Consider the following 17,040-nt stretch of genomic DNA (forward strand, 5'->3'; position numbering starts at 1 on the left):
TGAATCTTTTTCCAGATGCTCTGCATGATATGAGTGATTGCGTTTGAGCCTGTTTTCTCCCCAGGGAAAATGGATGGCAAATGCACTAAGTGGCCTTTCAAAGCAGATCAATAGTGTTCATATATTAACTGTCATGTTACTGATTGTGGCCATGAGGTTATTGATACCAATCTTCATGTTTGGAATAACCTGGCCTGGGTCTATACAGGGAGGCTGTGTACACCAGTGCCATGCACATGTTGATGTCTAAACTTTGCTAAAAAAAAAACAATTTACTCAGTGCAACTCATGGGAACTGAGCTCTCTCTTGGCGCTGTGAATCAAGGTTCAAGCCTTCTCTTTGATTGCAGCCAGCTCTGTTCTGCTGGTCACACCTCCATTGTGCAGGGTTGATGTCTCATGACTCCAGCCTGGCACCTGAAAGTGTCACACTATCATTAAAAGGTTCTCTTCTGAGCGTTACGAACCACAAGTGGCTGATGGAGTGTGGCGTGAGGTAGGTGAGTGTGAGCAGGCGCTGGGTGAAGGCGTGCGGAGGTGGGAAGCGTTGTGTGTAGGTGGTGGGAGAAGCCAGATCAAGCGTTTTGGTGATTATGCAGATGAGCGGCGGAGGGAGACGGGAAGGGAGGGCGGCAGGAGGTGAGGGTGGGCTCCGACTCCTGCTATGTCTGTCTCTGGCTGGCTCTCTCTCTCTCGCTCTCTCGCGCTCTCTCTCTCTCTCTCTCTCTCTCTTATAAATGATGTGCTCATGATGAGTTACCCTTCAAATCCTGACATTTCAGAGAAAGTCTACCTTGGCCTGTGCAGGATGGGGACTGTGGGACTGGGGCACTGGGAGGCAGGGAGACTGGGGATGGCTGGGGGACTGGGAGGCAGGGAGACTGGGGGATGGCTGGGGGACTGGGAGGCAGGGAGACTGGGGGATGGCTGGGTGACTGGGAGGCAGGGAGACTGGGGATGGCTGGGGGACTGGGAGGCAGGGAGACTGGGGGATGGCTGGGGGACTGGGAGGCAGGGAGACTGGGGGATGGCTGGGGGACTGGGAGGCAGGGAGACTGGGGGGTGACTGGGGGATGGCTGGGGGACTGGGAGGCAGGGAGACTGGGGGATGGCTGGGGGACTGGGAGGCAGGGAGACTGGGGGATGGCTGGGGGACTGGGAGGCAGGGAGACTGGGGGACGATTGTGGGATGACTGGGGGACTGGGAGGCAGGGACGCTGGGGGATGGCTGGGGGACTGGGGGATGTGTTCCAGTGAATAACCTCCAGTGAACAAGCTTCCATAGCTTAGATCTGACATCACACAGCATTATATACAAAATGATCATCTCCATTTTTGTGTGTGTCCTCTTGTCTTGGTGTGTTCTGTATAAGCAGAAGTGGAGCATCGACCGGCAGGTTTAAACGGGACATACAGCACATGTAATTGGTACGGATTAGGTACTAGATTGTGCCTCACTGGTGAAAAATGTACAATGCTAAAGAGGCTGCTCGTTTAGTATGAGAGGTCTAGTGGCTCGTGGGGTATGCTAACAAGATGTGGGGCACTGTGAGAATGGCTGTGGAGGGCAGATAGGATGAGGCTCAGGGGATGAGGGCACAGCCAACTATGTGGAGCAGATATTGTGTGTGTGTGTGTGTGTGTGGGGAGGGAGGGGTGATGCTGAGGAGATAAGGTCTCCTCTGGAAGTTCTTCTTCCTCATGCAGGAGTCCTCCTTCCCCCTACTTCCCCCTCCCTCTCTTCATTAGCTGATAGGAGGCATTTGCAGTCAGGCTAGTAATCAGTCTCTAAGGCTGCTGGAGCTGAGCCAACCACTGGCCACCGTTTCTCGCTGTACACAGACTCTCTCTCTCTCTCTCTCTCTCTCTCTCTCTCTCTCTCTCTCTCTCTCTCTCTCTCTCTCTCTCTCTCTCTCTGTCTCTGTCTCTGTCTCTGTCTCTGTCTCTCTCTCTCTGTCTCTCTCTCTTTCTCTGTGTCCCTTTCTGTCTTTTTCTCTTTCTCTCTCTCTGCGCCCCCTCCCTCTCGTTCTCCTTTCTGTGTGCATGCTGCGTGTGTGACAGCATCGCCTGTGTGAGTGCAGCGGGGATGAAGCAGAGAAAGCGTCCGGCCCAGGGAAGGGCCCTGACGTCACAGCCAGCGCTCTGCTGAGGAATGCACACAGGAGAGGAGGGGAAAGAGAGAGAGAGATAGAGAGAGAGGGAGCGAGAGAGAAAGGGGGGGGAGAGCTCAGGCGAGGCATTCCCAGGCTGCTGCTCTGCATCCCCGGCCGTGGATCCAGGTCTGAAGACTCTTCGTGGTCCTCCTGGAAGCACCACCTCACCCCCTCCTCGGTGAGGCCACTCCCCCCCTCCCCCCCTCGCCTATCTCGGGGCAGGTCTTCGGGGAGGGGCCGCGTCAGGTGTGGGTGGAGCCGTGTGTCGCCGCCCCCCCCCCCCCACACACACACCTCCTACCCCATCGTCTCTCTGTGAATGGACCCGTCCAGACGGAGCGCGGGAACAGCTTTCGAAACGACCGCCACCGAGGGCGGAACCCGAGCAGCCGAGCCCAATCCAGCGCCGACCCGCTGCCAGACCTGCCGACGACCATGTGGGGCCAGCGGAAATACTCGTCCTCTTCCTCCCACCCCCCTCAACCGTGGTCTCGGCCCCACCACCCTGGGACGCTCAGGTCTGTACGCCCAGCCCCTCCTGGAGGGTCCTCTCCAGGATCAGTGAGCTGCTCAAGGACTTCAGTCAGGCTGCTTGTGTTGAGCCTGTTTGGCTGGTGTGGCGCTAGCTGCTGCAGTCTCCTCTCTCTCCAGACTGGAAAGCAGCTGTAGACCCTGGCAGGCAGAGTTAGTGTGCTTGCTGTGAGGTGTTTATTACCCAGCGTTAGTACCGAGCTCTCCCAGCAAACCTCTCGGGTTTATGGGTAGATTCTTTCCCTGTGTTTAGCTGTGTCTGTGTGCTGTGTATCTTTTAGGTTGATTCCATCAATGTGGACTGGTGTTTGGGATGAAATCTTTCGTTTTACCCCCTGCAATGGTGTCTCTTGTACTTGTACGTGTCTTGTACTTGTACGTGTGTGTGTGTGTGTGTGTGTGTGTTTGTGTCAGACCGCGTGCAGATAGTTCTTGAGATGTTTGTGTTATGCAGCGCCTCTCTGTGTTACTGTGGTCAAACTGTGACACACCTCTTTTGATGTGTTCAGAACTCATCCCTCCATCCCTCCATCTCTCCATTCCTCCAACTCTCCATCCCTCTTCTCCAACACAGAAGCCCAGGTGCTCTCAGGGCCCAGTGGGGTGTCCCGGGACAGACATCTGTCTGAGATCACTCTCTTCATTCCGTGATGGACGATTCCGTTTCCATCCCTTCTGAACGGGGTTCGCTCAGTGGCTCGTCCATTTTCTCGAAGCTATATTTCACCTCCGACCTGCCTGCTTGTGAGTCGTTGAGGCTGTTGAGATGCATTCCGGAACGCTCCGTGTCTGTGACGTACAGAACGCGGTTCAGCTGAATCGTGGCGAGCCCATTCCTGGACCCACATGACTTTCAGCTTATTATCATTCCGCTGGGGTCTCAGTGTCAGCCGCGGCTTTCAGGTGATTTCATCTACTTATCATTCCTGTCTGCTCTCTGTGCCTGTCACCCCCTGCTGTGCTGCCAACCACAGAAGGCTGCACCCATTAAGACCTGCTGGCAGCCACATACAGCATACAGCATACAGGGACCCAGGGCACAATACTGGAGACAGACTCCTGAAGCCCAGCCCAGCTCAGTCTAGACCTGGTTTGGGATGGCTAGTCTCTGACATAGTGGAGTCTCGTACTTGTGGCAGTACAGCCCAAGCTAGCCCTGCACCAGCCCAGGCCAGCTAAGTTCAATTGAGCTTGTCCAGCACGTAACCATAGGGCTCACGTGGAGGCGTGCCAGAACTGTTCATCTGCATGCTTATGTGGTGTGGAGGTCATGTCTTTGTTAACTGCTGTTTTGACCGCTGGCTCAGTATACTCAGAAAAATGAGAAACACTAAGCTGGTGCAGGGAAAATACAGAAAGCAGTACAGTAGAGGGAACACTGACAAAGGGAGGAAGAGAAAGAGGGAGAGGGAGACATCTGATAAGGATTCCTGGGAGTTCCAAAGAGATTTGAGTCTCGATATGAGACAGAAGGTCCAGGTTGGAATGTGCTGGATTCTCTGTGTAGTATGAGACTGGACTTTCACCTCCACTCAGAGAGCAGGATTGAGTTCAGTCCCTGTTCTGGGGGAGAGTGAGCAGGAAAGGGTTGGTTCCCTGGCAGCAGACAATGTCCTGGCCCCCTGGCCAGCTCAAGTCTAGAAGCTGGGCTGGGCTATGTGGGCCAGATGTGGCCTCCTTCCTCTGAAGGCTGACTTTTAAAGCTCCTTACGTCTCCGGATTCTCCACACCCTGCAAATACAGAGAGAGAGAGAGAGAGAGAGAGAGAGAAGTACAAAGAGAGATTGAAAAAGAGAGAGCGATTGAAAGAGAAAAAGAAAGAAAGAGAGAAATGACTGAAAATAGCCTCTGGATTCAATAACTTACTATCGGCCATGCAGAGCCTCACCTACTCCTTAACCCCTCACTCACCCAGCCAGGATTAGAAAGGGATGAAATACCACCGTGGTTCTGGAACACTGGAGAGAATACCCTGCTCCCAATCCTTAACATACTTTACGACTCTGTTTGCTCCAAGCAACAGTCAATATGGCATGAAAAGCAAATTTGATTTGGTGAACATGTTTTCCGGCTAATTGGACGTATTTGTGTTTCGCAGCAATGTCACCCCCACAGCTGTGATTTCTAAGACGCGCGTAGCCGGACGCAGTAAAAACACGGCGGAAGATCCCAGAAACTCCCAAAGCAGAAGAGAACAGACTGAGAGGAGACCATGGAGCGCTGTGATGGCTGTCTCACGCTGCTTACCGCAAACAAATGCTAACTGCAAACAGATGCTACAACCCGCACTGACGACGCGGCGAATATCCTACACCATTTTTACACTGCACAGAACCAGTGACAGTGTTCTCACAGAGATATTTCCCCCCTATTACCCGAGGTTGCTTTTACCTTCAAATGTGACAGTAATCTGTCTCGATACATGCCCTGTCCTATACATGCACAGTGTCAGTGTCCTTCCTGAGTGCATGCTTGTGTCTGTGTTTGGTCCTGCAGGCCAGCCCTCTGTGCCGTTCCCAGTGTGAGCTCTGCGGTGATGGAGTGCTGCGTTTGGTCAGCCGTGTGTGTCAGTGCGGCTCCCCCGGTGGGGAGCGTGCTCAGTGCCGCTGCTCTCCTGGAGCGCAGCGTGGCCGGGATGTGTGCCGTCTGCCTGGGGACAGAATAATGAGAAGTGTGGGAGGAGAGATCCCTCCCGCCCCCAAGCTGCCCCCCCGGTGGATTAGCTAATCACACACACAACCCAAAGAGCTGACTCAGTCACTACGGAGGAGGTGTGTGTGTGCGCGTGCGGGGGGAGATGATAGGGGGAAGATGGTGAGAGAGTGGAGGAAACAGGAAAGAAATGAGGAGAGATGGAGGGAGTCACTTAGAGTGAGGTGTATCTACGAGAGGGATGGACGTATGGGAGGGAGAGTGAGTGCGATGGGAGGAGGAGGAGGAGGAGGAGGAGGGAGAGGAGGGGAATCGGCTCCTCTTGATGTCGATGCGCTGGCGTAAAAAAATAATATGTATACGTTTTCATTCTTTACCCTGGGGGAATGTGAGAGGATATCATACAGACAGAGAGAGGAGATGGAAGGAGGTAAAAAACGAACTCTACTGCGGTAAACAGCACACCAGTGCAGTGCAGACTACAGGGACCTCTCTATGCCTGCGCTGCCTTGGTCTTGGGCCCACACACATAAAACTTCTTCAGGGACAAGATGCTCGGCAGCAGAAATTCTACCAGCCTAATCAGGCTTCTCTCGCAGTGTGTGTGTTTTAGCCCCAGCGTGAGTCATAAAGGCTTTCATAATTCACAGCGTGCGTAATGGAACTTGACGGTAAACATGGTATGTGCTTAAGGGGGGCTGAAGACTCATTTCGGGTGGCGAGTCATTTTGGATGGGACCTTATACAAACTATCTTCATGGCTCACGTAAACTTAGCCGCCATCCCGTTAGCTTTGTCTATAGGCCGAGAGCAAGGCACATGAACAATTACTCTAATTGCCATACTATAATTATGACCTCAATCACCCGCAGCAGATTTCACACCATTGTAGCTAAATGGATTGCAGGCTGATACGGATACTAAAGCTTTCCTACTCCATGGTACATGGTATGTGTGTTCGTGTGTGTGTGTGTTTGCGTGGGTGTGTATAGTATATGTGTGTGTGTGTGTGTGTGCTGAAGGATAACAGCATAGTGTGTTGTACTATAAGGGGATTGGATATGTTTCACAGCAGGGGGTGGGGGGGGTGGGGGTTGCTGAATCCGATTGTGGCGAGATCCCTCTTTATCTCTCCTCTCCCTCCTGGGGCCACGATGACAGCCTGGTGACATGATGGCAGCCATGAAATGCTACTGGAAAAGCAGGATTAGCTCCAATACAGATAACCTAATTCTCCTTTCTGTGAGGCGTACAATAGGGACCCTGCTTCCTGAAAGAGGGTTCTGGGATCTTTTGTGGTGTTTCAAACCGTTTTGTTGTTGTGCTAAGGCTGGACGTGGAGCTACTGTACAGCATGCTGGGTTATGCCCTTGACAGTTCCATTCCAGTGGACGGAGGACATGTTTTCTAAATGATGTTGGGAAACCACCGTGACACCTTGGATGGCTGCTGACGCCCCCTTCCGATATGAGTGATGTGGCTCACGGTGTGTGTGTGTGTTTGTGAAAAGTGTGTTCATCCAAAAACTCGGATGTGTGCGAGTGTTTGTGCGTGCGTGTGTGTATACAAACTGGGTGTGAATCTCAAAGAGGTCGGTGAGGATTTCGGTGTCTTTGTGTACATATGTATATGTGTGTGTGCACCGCCTGCCTGCGATCCAAAGGAACAGCATTGTCCTTCATCGCCGACTCCCCCCCGGCACTGCCCGGCCCACTGTCAACATCAGACAACAGGACGCGCTGCCAAAACCCAGCCCACTCCACCAGCGCTACTACACGCTGCTGTCTCCAGGTCCTCATTAAACAACACACCTTCCGGCCTTTACATCTCCCTCACTCCATTACCGGCGTCTCTAAACGCCTCTCTGCGCTGTTAGTGTGGCTGTATATGGCTCTGCAGTCTCTGGCAGATGGAGTGCGATGGCGATGACAACGTGTCCACTCCCCCTGCTCCGTGGCTGATGGTGGTGCCCGCGGTGCACTCTCCCCTCTGGGGAGGGGAGCGACGGCGCTAGTTAGACACACTTCTTCTAGCGCTTTTCGGGCTGTGATTTATTGGAGAGGGAGAGAGGGAGAGAGGGAGAGAGGGAGAGAGGGAGAGGGAGAGGGAGTGGGAGAGGGAGAGAGGGAGAGACCTTGTGCAGCAGCCCTCCTCTGTGGCCAGTGGAATTAGATTGTCCATGGGTCTGGAGAGAGGACTGATTACTTTAGGTTGACCACATTCGAGTTTCTTTTGTCTCAGTCACTGTACTGTAGCTACACCGGGACCCAACGCCAGTGCATTCAACCCTACACCACAAGATATACGATAGACACCAGATTACATCAGTATAATTCAGGGTTCATTTCATCTGATAATTTCTGTTTTTCTGGCAGCTATTTAACAGTTGGTTTTTCAATATGCCCGAATCAGGGAGGTGGACTACAAGGATGTCCAGAGTTGGGTTCTATATCTGTCATCATGGCTGGCTGGCTGGCTGGATGCTGTAATGATTAGTGTTCACTAGTCTGATGTTTGATTTATTTTTGATGTTGGAGGATTATAAGGATCAAGCAGATTATTCTAGATGTGAGCATATGCAAGTTTTGTGTGTCTGTGTTTGTGTTTGTGTGCATGGGTATTTGTGTACACATTTGTGTGTGTGTGTGTGTGTAAGAGGTTTTGTATGTGTGTGTGTGTGTTTGAGCAGTGTCACAGTCCCTCCTCCTATGCTGCTGTGGCCAGATGTGTGTGCAGCAGATTATGTCTGCATTGACACTCTGACAAATGCCAGAGTGACGCTATAGAGGGACTATTCATGTGATGGTGACGAAGCCTGCGAGGAAGATCATTCTTCCTGCGTCCTGCCAGCATGGACACTGATGACTGCTCCTGTATAGGACTCCTGCTCAACACCTGCAGGTAGAAGGCATTTATTTTGACGCAATTATGCTTTTCAACACGACACTGTTGTTTATAATGAGATTGATGGAGCTGGATTTAAACACCACCAAGGCCAAAACACGCTGTGCGTAGACGTGTCTGTGTGTACATGTGTCTGTGAAGGTGTGTGTGTGTGTGAGTTCCATGCTATAGATTGCATCTGACTGCCTAGTGGGAGAACAAAGCTGTGGTTAATAGATGTAAGCTGCTCTCCTGAGCGTTCCTCCAATCACCTGACGGCCTTCGTCTCTGCGTAGAGACTGCATCCGTCTCAGAGCTCCGAGTGGAACCCTGGCTGATTACTCGGTGGCTTTGATCTACACCTCGCAGTCTTATGGTGGCGAAGGTCTTTTCCACATCACTCCCAGTTGTGCCGTCCTGTCAGGCAGACACACAGCCGAGGGGCTCTCACGGGCACCACACCGCTGCTGTGCACTGGCGCCTCCTGTTCCTCCTCTGGGCAGGGCTGTCACCTCCGCCTGACATCCGCAGCGTTGAGCTGCTGGGAATGTTGAAGCCCTCTGCTGCTCCTGAGCCGTGACTCTGCTGCACTCTGCCAGGCTGCGCAGCGTGGCTAAGAGTCCCTCGAGGACAGCGGGGGGAGGGAGGACAGGGAGAGGACATGGGGAGATGGAGAACAGGGGGGAGAGGGAGGACAGGGGGAGGACAGGGGGAGGACATGGGGAGATGGAGGACAGGGGGAGAGGGAGGACAGGGGGAGGACAGGGGGAGAGGGAGGACATGGGGAGGACAGGGGGAGGACATGGGGAGATGGAGAACAGGGGGAGAGGGAGGACAGGGGGAGGACATGGGGAGATGGAGGACAGGGGGAGAGGGAGGACAGGGGGAGGACAGGGGGAGAGGGAGGACATGGGGAGGACAGGGGGAGGACATGGGGAGATGGAGAACAGGGGGAGAGGGAGGACAGGGAGAGGACATGGGGAGATGGAGAACAGGGGGAGAGGGAGGACAGGGAGAGGACATGGGGAGATGGAGAACAGGGGGGAGAGGGAGGACAGGGAGAGGACATGGGGAGATGGAGAACAGGGGGGAGAGGGAGGACAGGGAGAGGACATGGGGAGATGGAGAACAGGGGGAGAGGGAGGACAGGGAGAGGACATGGGGAGATGGAGAACAGGGGGAGAGGGAGGACAGGGAGAGGACATGGGGAGATGGAGAACAGGGGGGAGAGGGAGGACAGGGAGAGGACATGGGGAGATGGAGAACAGGGGGGAGAGGGAGGACAGGGAGAGGACATGGGGAGATGGAGAACAGGGGGAGAGGGAGGACAAGGGGAGGACAGGGGGAGAGGGAGGACAGGGGGAGAGGGAGGACAGGGGGAGGACAGGGGGAGAGGGAGGACATGGGGAGGACAGGGGGAGGACATGGGGAGATGGAGGACAGGGGGAGAGGGAGGACAGGGGGAGGACATGGGGAGATGGAGGACAGGGGGAGAGGGAGGACAGGGGGAGGACATGGGGAGATGGAGGACAGGGGGAGAGGGAGGACATGGGGAGGACAGGGGGAGGACATGGGGAGATGGAGAACAGGGGGAGAGGGAGGACAGGGAGAGGACATGGGGAGATGGAGAACAGGGGGGAGAGGGAGGACAGGGAGAGGACATGGGGAGATGGAGAACAGGGGGAGAGGGAGGACAAGGGGAGGACAGGGGGAGAGGGAGGACAGGGGGAGAGGGAGGACAGGGGGAGGACAGGGGGAGAGGGAGGACAGGGGGAGAGGGAGGACAGGGGGAGGACAGGGGGAGAGGGAGGACAGGGGGAGAGGGAGGACAGGGGGAGGACAGGGGGAGAGGGAGGACAGGGGGATTCAGGATAAGAGGACATTGGAGGACCCAGGAGCTGGCTGTAAATCCTCCAGCAGGCCCTGAGCCATGAGCTGTATTCCTCACCTGGACCTTCCATCAGAGTGTGGGTTGAGTTAGTAGCAGGACGCTGGAGCCTCCTGCCATTGCCATTAGCGATTCATGGAGTCGGCTGTATATCAATTTTATCACCTGGAGAAGGCTTATGTTGAGACACCTATGCCAGTGTTTTCTGTTTGAATGTCAATTATTAATGTAGTTAGCTCCTCCCATCTCCTCTTACCTTTCCTCTCCTCTTCTTTCCTTTCCTTTCCTTTTCTCTCCTTTCTCCTCCTCTCCTTTCCTCGCCTCCCCTCCTCTCCTCTCCACCTCCCCTCTCCCTCTCCCTCTCCTCCTCCCGTCTTCTCTCCTCTCCTCTCTCTCCTCTCCTCTCTCTCCTCTCTCTCCTCTCTCTCCTCTCCTCTCTCTCCTCTCCTCTCCTCTCCTCTCCTCTCCTCTCCTCTCCTCTTCTCTTCTCTCCTCTCCTCTCTCTCCTCTCCTCTCTCTCCTCTCCTCTCTCTCCTCTCCTCTCTCTCCTCTCCTCTCTCTCCTCTCTCTCCTCTCTCTCCTCTCTCTCCTCTCCTCTCCTCTCCTCTCCTCTCCTCTCCTCTCCTCTCCTCTCCTCTCCTCTCCTCTCCTCTCCTATCCTCTCCTCTCCTATCCTCTCCTCTCCTCTCCTCTCCTCTCTCTCCTCGCCTCTCCTCTCCTCGCCTCTCCTCTCCTATCCTATCCTATCCTATCCTCTCCTCTCCTCTCTCTCCTTGTCATTTGGCTGACTCTGCTCTGGCACTCGTCTGAGAAGTGAAAACATATTTAATCTGATGAGATATGCAGAAAACAGCTGAGCACTTGTAAAAGAAAAAAAAAAAGTGTGTGTGTGTTACATGCGCTCATGCGTTCCGTGTGCGCGCGCGTGTGTGAACAGTAATTCTTTACCATGGTACCACAGATGACCAGTAGCCTTCACATGGAAGCCTGTAGAGGCCTGTCGGCGTGTGAGGTGGAGGGTGCAGAGTGTTCATGGGATGGCCAGTTCCCTCAGGCTGCAGCACATTCCACAGTGAGCTCCTCCACGCTGGAGAGGGATGATGGATCATTCGCAGGCGGCAGACTTTATTATTTTAGCGCGAGGCACGGCACTTTAAGGAGACAATTGAACTCTCCTCAATCCTCCCGCGTGTACAGTTATTTGTTCTTATTAAGCACAAGTCAAGGCTTTAACAAGACGAGTTCATCGTCAAAAGGGATTAGGCCTGGCTTAATTGTTGACAGGTCCGAGAGACAGCAAAAACTAATAATTCATTACTCTCTGGCAAAGGAGTACCTATTTCTTTCAATTCTTTTCAAAATACCTGTCATCTTTGTGAACGTTTAATTGGAAGTTTTAGTGCATTCATCAAGGTCCTCTGTCTTCCCTTGTCAATTAATCTGAAGCTGACCTTCCAGCCAACTTAGGTTATTGAATTAAATCCATGGTAACAAGGTTTCTTTGATAAATGTGGTTTCCCCCATCACCAGGACATTGTGAATAGAACCACATTCTATTAATCTTGAAAGAGAATCGTTGAGCAGCTGATAAAATCAGAGTTTAGGAGCAGGATGTGACCCGGGGAGGATTGAACTCATCATACAGGAAGTGTCCTTGTAAGTACTCAGGACTTCTTTGGTGTGTAGTCTGACAAGGACAGTACACAGTGTGGACAATACAGAGTTGGAGCTCTAAAGTAGCTATTTATATAGGCCGTAGCTATGGAGAGGTTCTCCAGAAGCAACATTCATCAATATATCTCAATTCTCTCTTTCATATTTTTCTCTCTCGTCCCTTTCACTCCCCTTTGGTCTGTATTTCGGTATGTTTTGTTCTCTTTCTTGCTTTCTCTCTCTCTTTCTCTTTCTGTCTTTGTTTCTCTCTCCATCTCTCTCTCTCTCTCTGTCTTTCTCTCTGTCTCTCTTTCTCTTTCTGTCTTTGTTTCTCTCTCCATCTCTCTCTGTCTCTCTGTCTCTCTCTCTCTCTCTCTCTCTCTCTCTCTCTCTCTCTCTCTCTCTCTCTCTTTCTCTCTTTCTCTTTCTGTCTTTGTTTCTCTCTCTCTCTCTCTCTCTCTCTCTCTTTCTCTTTCTGTCTTTGTTTCTCTCTCTCTCTCTCTCTCTCTCTCTCTCTCTCTCTCTCTCTCTCTCTCTCTCAGTGCCCACCTCCCTTTCAGTGATAGGCTGTTGTTATCACATACTCCACCTCTGCAGGTTGCACCCCTTCCTTCCTTCTTCCATCCTTCCTATGCATGTAAGATTGTTCCTCTATCGGTCGTGACTACTCCTGTGTTTCGTCCCAGGGCATATCAGACGTGTGGTCCTCTGCTGCTCTGAGCGTTTGCCTGTCTTACCTGACGGCCCGTGAGTGCTTCAGCTGAGCCCGTGTGACCGCCAGAGCATGTCCTCGTCGAACAGCGTGTCTCTGTGTGTTGCTCTTCTCATCCTGCACGCTCACATTCTCACAAACTCTGGATGGCTTCATCTTTTCGGGCTGCTGCTCACCTGCCCGCCTCAACTCCCCCCCCCCCCCCCCCCCTCCCTCCCTCCCCAGCCTTCTTCCCATCCAGAGCTGGTACCACCAACAGCCCTACTACCATGCCAGCCCTGCCTCCTTACCCTCAGCACGCCTAACAGCCCCGCCCCCCCCCCCCCCCCCGCTCCCTGCCCACGGCTGAGGGGGGCAGGGGCAGGATTAGCGAGATGCCAGGCAGACAGCCTTCAGACCTAAACCCTATGCTCTGAGCAGGGTTTGGGAGACTTCCAAACATGCCCGGCACGCTATCGCCTGGAACAGAGACTCCCAGATCCGTGTGCCGCAGTAGAGCTCTGCAGGGTGACAGATTATCGGTGCAGCTACAGGTTAGTGGAAAGAAATAAATGAAGGCCTGGGCAGGAGCCACGCATGAGTAAGATTAGACATCACATTGGGAATCTGGAATCTCATTGTAGCGCAGAAGAGAATATCCAATTTCAGCCGAGGGCGATCCATATTCATTCTTCTACTCATACCTATCCACAGATCTAATGGTGTCGTTTGTGTCGCCATGGAGACAGGACGCGTGCGTCCGTCTCCGCCAAGACCCGGGAGTCACCTCGTTACAGCAGCAAATGAAGCCCTGACCACAGCGCCCTCCGATTGGCTGGCTGGATAGGAGAGCGGCGTCATGTCGGATCTTCCAATTACGGCTTGCAAATCTAGAAGACATCAAGATGGAGGGGCCCACTGGAGCGTGAGAATTTAATTCTGGGGTACTGGATGAGCTTTGTGTGCACATCCAATGGGGGTCTATCACAGTCAGCAGGAGGAAGAACAGGGTCTGGAGTGTCTGAATGAGAGACCAGAACATGCACTTGACTAGCTCAAGCTTCGACAAAGGGTCATCAGCTGATGGAATATTCACTTGTGATTGGTTGAGGCTGTTGGTGATTGACCTGTGATTGGTTGTAGCAGGCGGTGGTGGTGTGTGATGGTTATTGGCAGCCTCATCAGAGCTGTGGAGCAATGGAAGGGGGGGGGCGGGTGCACACACCTCTGACCTCCTGGCGCGTGTTCTGAGCTGCAGTATTGATCGGCTGATCTGTGTGTGTGTGTGTGTGTGTGCCAGGGTGGTGGTGGCTGAGAGGGGTGGGAGGATGGTTGACTGGATTGTATGTGTTTTTATCTATATTTCACGCTGTTAATTATGTGCTGTGCAGTGAACGCAGCTTAAAGTTGTTCCTCAAATGTATACATAAAGTGTTTTTTGTATTGTCTCGTGTGGTTTCATACCTTATTGAATTGGTTTAAGGAAGGCAGGGCAGAGGGTTATGGGAAGACATGGAGCAGAGGGCCCGGGCTGGATTCCAACCCAGCCTGCTGCGGTAAGGTCTCAGCCCATGTGGTATGCTCTTTTCAGCGTGCCCCAGTACCACTCCCCACTGTTAGAAACAAAGTCTGGAAAGGAAAAGGAGGGCTTAGTTTGGTCACTCTTTGACTTATTTCCAAGTTCGACAGACAGTTTTCCGATAAATTGGAAGGGAAAAGGCTCATACAGAAGAGAAGATGTGCCACGTCTGGCCCTCTGTGTTGCCAGACTCAATGCGGTCCTGAAACATTCACTGAGGTGTGTGTGTGTGGCTTCTGCTGAGGTCGTTTTTTAAGTTTGTTTGGAACGTGACCGGTGTGCTAAGCCACTTCCCCCGGGGAGAGAGGGATGCAGGATACAAGTGAGAGGGCGTTCGGGTCCAACAAAAGAGGAAGTGGGCAGTGAGACAGGAGGTGTGTTCACAAGTTGTGTTTACCAGGGAGCTGACGGGCCCTTATGCCCAGCTGGAACAAGGGTCATGGCTTCCAGGCCTACTACTCTTCCCTGATCCTGGGCTGAGAACTGGTGCAGAGAATCCATTTTTCATCCCATTTGTATACTCTTCTTTCAGCAGATCCCAGATCAGCAGCTCAGCTGTACTGCATATCCGCAGCACTGCTCCACTCAAGGGCTGAATGTGTGAAGTGAGAGAGAGAGATAAGAGTGCGAGGTGATGACGAGGTGGGGGTGTAGACAGGGTCAGGAGCCAGGACCCAAACCATCCTCTCCATCTCCCTCCCTCTCTGCAGGGCTCTGTTTGCCCTCATGACACAGAGGTGACCCCTGATTGTTTTGGATGGGGTTCAGGATGTGCCTGATGGAACGAGGAGGAGACTAAATCCATGGTGTTAAACATTTCCCTGAAGTTGCAAGACTCCTCATTGATTACCCCCCACACACACAAGCACACACACACACCCAACTCCTTCTCCCTTGTTCCAGAGTAAAACTCTTCAACTTTTTTTTTTTTTTTTTTTGCCACAGCACATCGCAGATGTCCCTATTGATCCCCTGATAAGTGCCTCTGAAAGTCATTTCATTGTGATGGTCATAGGGGGCCATAAAACAGCAATTTCTTTGATGAATTACTTCAAATTGTACTTTATAAATATTTATCAGTCGGGTAATTTGGTGAATGCCCGTGGGGTAATGAAAGTGCTGATGTGGATAGTGGCTTGAGCTCCCCCCATCCTCCCACCCAGGCTGCATGGCCGGAGCTGGAGCAACGACAACATGGAGCACTGCAACTCAGAGCAAAGCTTCAATATGCAAGCTGTTAATGTCAGACTATAAACACAAGTGTGTGTGTGTGTGTGTGTGTGTTTGGAGGCATGCTGAGATAGCCATTCTATATTAGGTGCGCTGTGGAAATGTTACTGGAATTATTTGGCTCGATTCCATGTCTCTTTACCCAGTCTCCGAAACACTTTGTTCAGTCTAATGGGGCAGTCTTTTAACCATTGTCTTACCGGACCCACTCCTTGTGTTGCATTCACCTGACTCCTCATCTTGTCCTAACAGCCACATCTACATTATTCTTTACTGTGGAATTTCAGCTTATTAAGGACAGCTATTACGATTGGGTAATACATCCTCTCCGTCATTTACATATTTTGTTTATATCCCAACTTGTAACCCTGTCTTTTCTCTCCTGTCCAATTAGCTGTCGGCCAGCCTCCTCCTTGGAGCAGCGCCATCTGGTGGCATGAGAGAAGAGCGACATGGCCCCTGCATTGAAACATGCTCTGTCAGACTCACTACCAACCATGGTGCTTCCCATCGGCTGTTGTGTTAGTTTCTTTCCCTCTCAACCGCCTCTGCGTTGTTCTGTGGTGCCACGACTGGAGCTGCTATGGCTCACTGCTTCTGCTTGCCCTCCACGGGGTCTGCCCAGGACTGCCAGCCCAGTGCCCCTCTCGGCCCTGTGTCCCCCATTAGCATTGGTACTTTAAAACTGGCTGGTTGGATGAAACGCTAAAAGGGACTCAAAGAAGGACTGGCGCTGTCGCTACCCACAGGGTGGCTCTTTGTGTCCACGTTGGGGACTCCGTTTCTGGGTAGGGTCTTAGACAAGTTCCGGTCAGGTTGTAATAGCGGTCAGACCTGGTCACCTAGCACTGCCAACTCTGGAGAATATTTCTGTTTTAAGGTGAGGGTGTGAGAGAAAAGGAAAACCGGTCTGTGTTGCCCTGGGGAGACTGGATACCCAGGCTTATTCTCTGCTCAATGGTTCTCTTCTTTAGGTTCTCAGAGGTTCTAAAGACTTTTGTGTAGCGCTGCATGGATAACATCCTTCAAGATGGGGAATTAAAGCTGACTTGGCTGCTGGCCTAAGGCGCCGTCTTTGGTTCAGATAGATGATAAAGACCAGTGGACCGTGCTGCTTATCTCCTTAATTGGCTCAACTCTGTCTGGATAATAACCATAGTAATACTTAATTCACTAAGTCAGGCCTACCGGGGGTGATTCGATTGTTGTCCGAGTGTCTGTGTAGCCTTGCCGGACTCGCACTCCCAGGCTGGGTGGCCTTCTGGTAACAGGAAGTCATATGCTGAAAGATATCTGCTTCTCCACAACAGCTCAGCTCCATAAGGCTGCTACTGCAGCCGTACATACAAACTCCAGTTGGTTGCGCTTTCTTCAGTTTTAAAGCTTTCTAAGGCCTCTTTCTTTGTAGTTCCGGAAAAACGTGTTTCATTTGTTTTGCCCCCAGCCAACCGATATTAATTTGGAATTTGTTACAGCTAATTGGATTAGATTGCCAATAGACATCGTTAACCTCCTGCTGCAAACGACTGCCATTACGTGTTCTCTGGTGATTAGTAGAACTGCACACACAACGACGAGCAATCAGTCACAGTCAGAGGTACTTGGTGTCCTGCTCAGCTCTGACACACACACACACACACGACACAAGCACACACAACAGATGCATTCCAGATGATGGGAGTGATCCTATATCACTCCTGTGCAAGGTTTGGGGGCTGTGTTTGTATTCAGTCCTGTTCTACAGCCTTCTCAGACTGTTTGAGATAGATCATGCATCCTA

At 52.3% G+C, this 17,040-nt stretch overlaps 1 protein-coding gene and 1 long non-coding RNA gene across 2 annotated transcripts in view; both read left to right on the top strand.

The window, feature by feature from the left end:
- plekha7b (pleckstrin homology domain containing, family A member 7b) overlaps positions 1-17,040 on the top strand; it is a 72,511-nt gene that overhangs the window by 12,392 nt on the left and 43,079 nt on the right. The gene's annotated exons all lie outside the window — the stretch shown is intronic.
- LOC146247207 (uncharacterized) lies at positions 12,918-13,899 on the top strand. Its single transcript, XR_014732229.1, has 2 exons — positions 12,918-13,005; positions 13,166-13,899. It is a non-coding gene; the product is annotated as an uncharacterized LOC146247207 (long non-coding RNA).

The sequence above is a fragment of the Hypomesus nipponensis genome, chromosome 19 (genome assembly GCF_054491055.1).
Source record: "Hypomesus nipponensis isolate SF chromosome 19, ASM5449105v1, whole genome shotgun sequence".
NCBI lineage: Eukaryota > Metazoa > Chordata > Actinopteri > Osmeriformes > Osmeridae > Hypomesus > Hypomesus nipponensis.